This window comes from Papaver somniferum, unplaced genomic scaffold (genome assembly GCF_003573695.1).
Source record: "Papaver somniferum cultivar HN1 unplaced genomic scaffold, ASM357369v1 unplaced-scaffold_128, whole genome shotgun sequence".
Classification (NCBI taxonomy): Eukaryota; Viridiplantae; Streptophyta; class Magnoliopsida; order Ranunculales; family Papaveraceae; genus Papaver; species Papaver somniferum.
Window position 1 is genome coordinate 8,090,352 of NW_020621936.1, and position 6,024 is coordinate 8,096,375.

Consider the following 6,024-nt stretch of genomic DNA (forward strand, 5'->3'; position numbering starts at 1 on the left):
CTTAGTACTATGTCTAACTAGAGTGTTCATGCTTCGCAATTTTGTTTTCAATATGCACGACTTGAAAGATACGTTAGGGAATGAAACAGTTCAAATCAAATATCACTAACCTCAAGTGGAAGGATGATGTTGTCGTTGTAGCTTCTTACTTCTTCACTTCTTCAAGTCTTCGCAATACTTATAATGTCTCATATCCTAATACTTTCAAACTAACCTATACGAAGTTGACTCTAGTACATAATCAAGTGACTCTTTAAATGAGTTTTGATTCACTAATATATGACAATCAAACTTGACATACCAACGCTTAGTGAGTTCAACCGAGCTATGCTCTAACAATCTCCCCCTTTGTCAATTTTAGTGACAAAACTCTTACATCATATGGATAAAAAAATTACAAAAATTCATTACACATACGCTTGATTCCCGAATTCAACAACGCAATAACTTGTATACATTCAATCCTTAAATGCCGTTGTTGACATTATAATAACAAGAAAAATTACTCCCCCTAAAGGTAAGATAGGTAGATTTTATCAATCTGCACGTCTTTATTATTCCCTTTGTAATGATATGTTACCCCCCCTTAGTCTATGCTTTCACTCTTTCGTCAGATAAACGTTTAAGCACGAATGTCCTTTTTCTTAGTGATACCAATCAATATAAATCAATGTCAGCATCACCTTTTTACTCCATATATTTCTCCCCCTTTTTGTCACAAATGACAAAGAAACGAAAAAAATAAAGGACAAACCGAAAAGGATCTAACAAATCTCAAAATAAACTTGCAACCTATAGAGTTAAGCACGAGGGTTCCACACACCATTTTTGATAACCAATATCAAAACCGAAACTACAAAGTAATTATGTTTTGATATGTTATCAGGAAACAATTGCCCGAAGCAATTTTCCCTAATAGTTTAGCAAACCAAAAATCAACTAAGCACCTTAGTTCCTTTGCTAAACCGATTATACAAATACAATCGCTTGTTCGATAAGATCAAAATAAAGATAACTCTATTTTTCTCATCACGTTATAATTATCCATATAACTTAGACGTTTAACTTTTAAACAAGACAAGTACTAGGTTAGTTAACTAGCATTTCTTGTTAAGGCATTCGATTAGACTTGAATAACCGAGACCTCCACTTTGATAAGTCTAACTAAGATCAGAATTAACTTAGTTTCTCTTATCCGGAATCGAATTGGACTAAAAAATTCATCCCGTAAAACTTTTCTTTTGTTAAGCTATAAACAATTCATACAAACCAAAATAAATCAACTTGCATAATTATTCACCTCAACTGGAAGCAATTGAAACAACATAGACATTAAAGCACCGCAATTGCACCGAAATTTTGTAAGCCTAAGCAATTGATACCACACAATAAAGCAAGATAGCAATAGTTTTTCTTAACCGGGACCAATTGAATCACACACACATCCATATATACATAATGGAATAAAACATCAATTGTACCGAAATTTTGTTAAGCAAAAGCAATAAATATATGAAATAAAATCAGGTTTTCTTAAACAGGAAAACGATTAACTAACAAACTCGTTACCTCAAATTTCACATCCTTTTCTCCAATATGTTTGCATCTTCTTCCAGGGAGAATTGATATCGAAATATCATTATGTTGCCATCCTTATGCAAAACAAAAGAATAGCAACAACCAACCTTTACCAGAGAAAGGTTGAAAACCGGTTTTTAACTATTGCAAGCAAAAGTTGAAAAACCAGACGCACAAGGTACTAATGTACCTTGACAATCCCTATAGATTTCCTTAGATTTTCGAAAGTTGCTCTATCTAAGGGTTTGGTGAGAATATCATACAGCTGACGCTCGGATGGAACATACTCTAATTTGATAACACCATTCTCATATAACTCTCTAATAAAGTGATATCTGATATCTATGTGTTTAGTACGAGAGTGTTCAACTGGGTTTTCAGTCAATCGAATATCGCTTGAGTTGTCACACAGTATGCTCATAGTTGAAATATTTATTCCATAGTCAATGAGCATTTGTTTCATCCACAATAGTTGGCACAACATGTACCATCAACAATATATTCTGCTTCACAGGTTGACAAGTATTGTGAATTCTGTTGCTTGTTATGCCAAGCTACAAGATTTTGACCAACATAGAAACAACCACCAGAGGTGGTTTTACGATCTTCTATACATGCTTCCCAATCAGCGTCTGAATAGGCAACAAGAATGTTGTTTGTATGCATAGAGTATGATAGACCATAATCTATTGTACCATTAACGTATCTAATAATTCGTTTTACAGCTTTGAGATGTGATTCTCTAGGATCTTCTTGAAATCTAGCACAACATCCCATACTAAAAGCAATGTATGGTCTTGTTGCAGTTAGATATAGCAAGCTCCCTATCATAGATATGTATAGTTTCTGATCAACTGATTTTTCTCCTGGATTCGATTGAAGTTTTCCAGTAGTTGGCATCGGAGTTGCCATAGGTGTTGCACTTTTTAGTTCGAATTTTTCAAATAAATTCCTTGCATATTTTTCTTGACAAAGTAGAATACTGTCTTTTTGTTGTTGTATTTGCAACCCAAGAAAATATGATAATTCTCCAACTTTACACATTTCAAATTCTCCACTCATAAGATTTAGGAATTCATCTGTTAGAGATTTTGAGGTGGATTCATAGATGATGTCATCTACATATATTTGCGCTACAAGAACGTTTTTTCCACTCCACTTGGTGAAAAGGGTCTTATCAGCACCACCTCTAGATAATCCTTTTTGAAGTAAGAAGTATGCCAGTTTATCATACCAAGCTCTTGGAGCTTGTTTTAGACCATACAGGGCCTTTTAAAGTTTAAAGACATAATATGGGAATAATGGATCTTCAAATCCTTTAGGTTGAGCAACAAATACTTCTTCTTTTAAATCCCCATTCAGAAATGCAGATTTAATATCCATTTGAAAGTTTTTTATCTTAAGATAACAAGCATAGGCAAATAACAATCTTATTGACTCTAAACGAGCAACATGAGCAAAAGTTCCATCAAAATCAATACCTTCAATTTGAGAATATCCTTGAGCAACGAGTCTAGCTTTACATCTAAAAATTGTCATGAATTCGTCTAATTTGTTCTTGTAGATCCACTTTGTTCCAACGATGTTTACTCCTGGTGGCTTAGGAACAAGTTCCCACACTTCTTGTCTTTTAAGCTGATTGAGTTCCTCGTGCATTGAGTTTACCCAAGCAGGTTCACTGAGTGCTTCCTCAACGTTTTTCGGTTCTATTGAAGAAAGAAAACATGAATAGTGACAGACATTTTGTAGCTCTCTTCGAGTCATAACTCGAGCATTGGCATCTCCAATGATGTCTTCAGACGAGTGTCTTTGATGTACCCATTTAACAGGTTTTTGGATAATATTTTCGGTATCATTGGGTTGTTCAGGAATACGTTCATTATCATCTTTATCATGTGTGTCACAAATTAAAGGAACTACTGATGGTTCGACTTCAGTTTGTTTTTCCTTAATAACAGTTTCAGAGGGAGGAAGCTCTGCTGCAGTGTGATTGTCTTAGAAAACGTCGCTAATGTCATAAATAACCACATTAATTGATTCCATCATGACTTTGGTTCTGAGATTGTATACCCGGAAGACACGACTGTCAGAAGCATAGCCAAGAAAAATTCCTTCATCACTTTTCAAATCAAATTTTCCTCTATGTTCTCTGTCTTTGAGAATATAGCATTTGCTTCCGAAAACTATTAGATAGCTTAGATTGGGTTTTCTTCCATACCATAATTCATATGGGGTATTTAGATCGAGTTTTAGATCTCAAATAGACTCTGTTTATAAGATAACAGGCTGTAAATACAGCTTCCCCCCAGAATGTTAATGGTAGGTTTTTATTGTGAAGCATTACTCTTGCCATTTCTTGAATATTTATATTCTTTCTCTCAGCTACACCATTTTCCTGAGGTGTAATAGGAGCATAGAATTGATGACTAATTCCAAGACTATTACAGTATTCATATACTTTCGTATCCTTGAATTCTGTACCACGATCGCTTCTTATCTTCTTAAGCTTGCGACCTTGTTCATTTTGAATTTTATTCACAATAATTTTGAACTCCTCAAGAGTGTCATTCTTATGATTTAGAAAAGAAACCCATGTGAACCGTGTATAATCATCTACCATAACTAAATCATACTTATTTCCTCCAACAGATGCTTGTTGGATTGGACCAAATAGATCCATGTGAATAAGATCGAGAGGAGCACGAGTGGCTATGTCTCGAGAAAGTTTGTGTGGAATTTTTCCCTGCTTACCCTTTTGGCATGCACCACAAACACCTTCTACTTTAGTGTTAAGTTTTGGAACGCCTTTGACAAGTTCACGGTTAATGAGCTTTCCTAGCATTCGGTAGTTGATATGACCAAAGCGTTCATGCCACAGATGAGTTGACTCAACCTTAGTCAAGTTACAGTATAAATTGGATTTTATATCAAGGAGATAAAAATTATTCATACTTCTACGTCCTCGAAAAATTACTTTTCCGGACTTATCTTCAATATCACGACCTCTCATATTGAAGATAACTTTGTGACCTTCATCACAAATTTGACTGACAACAGAAGATTAACTTTCATTCCTTCAACATAAACAACATCATGGATTTTGGGAATACCTGGAAGTTTGATAGTACCATTTTTGCTAATAAGACAGCTGCTTCCATCTCCAATGGTCACAGATCCTCCTTTATAGTCTTCTGTTTTTGTGAACCAAGAAAGATCACCTGTCATATGTCTACTACATCCACTATCTAGAAACCACTGGAATGGTGAGGTTGTTTTAAGTGCAAAATCTCCAAGACATTGTTCACCAGATTTAGGATGGTTTGTTAAGTTCTTAAAAAGTTCCTTAACACAGTTAATCAGACATTTTGTAAAACAAATCTTCTGAATTAAACAATTCCATCTCTTTTGAAAGCGATTCCTGGTCTGACTCTTATTAGACTGTTTAATATGTTTGAATGAAAGAATTGAGCATCCTTGAGAATCTCTTGATTGACACTCTTTAATGTTTTTTACCAGTTTTCTATCAATCATGATATTACTGATCTCATCAGTAGATGACTGGTTCTGTTCAATCCTTTTATTTAATATTTTAACAAGAGCAGAGGGATATTCTTCAGAGTCTTCTTTCAGACAATCTAAAATCTTTAAAACGTTAATCGAATCGTTCATTTGATTCAATTTCTAATAGGTTGGATCACACCAAACACAGATTGTTAGATCTTTTCGTGTTTTCCTGCTTACCAATTGAAAAGGCGAGGGTACCCAAATATACCTCAAGCTAAAAAATTTCCTACCTATAAGTCCTTTCTCTGAAAGTGATTGTGTATGGACTCAGTCGAGACAATACAACTAATCGCTTCACACTTCGTGTGATCGTCTATAGATACGAGATCGAGACAATACAACAATGAAGTATGTTTACTTGATAAAAAGGTTCGGACTTAACCCAACACAATAGGATTGCTTATTAAGTAAATAGGAATTAAGTTTGTGTATTTTACTTCTAATTATAATAAAAACAATTATAATTGCGGGAGTAGAAAAGTAAAGACACAGCAAGATTTTGTTAACGAGGAAACCGCAAATGCAGAAAAACCCCGGGACCTTTCCAGAATTGAATACTCATAGGATTAAGCCGCTATACAAAATCAAACCAACTTTGTATAATTGAGACCAAGCAACTAAACCTATAGTTCACCTAGTTCCGTCTGTATTCCCACACCTCCAACTTATGAATAAGTCACGTACTTGGAACAATTCTTTGGTTCATATTCCAAACAGTAAAGGAACAACAAATTTGTTTGGTAGCAACTCTTTTCAACCAAGTGATGTGAGTTCGACAAAGGCTCTTCTGTTTATCTCAATAAACTCATTCGTCAGGTTCTTAGATCTATATTATGATCAAATACCGAAGTAATTGTTAAGATTTTGCAATCAATACTTTTA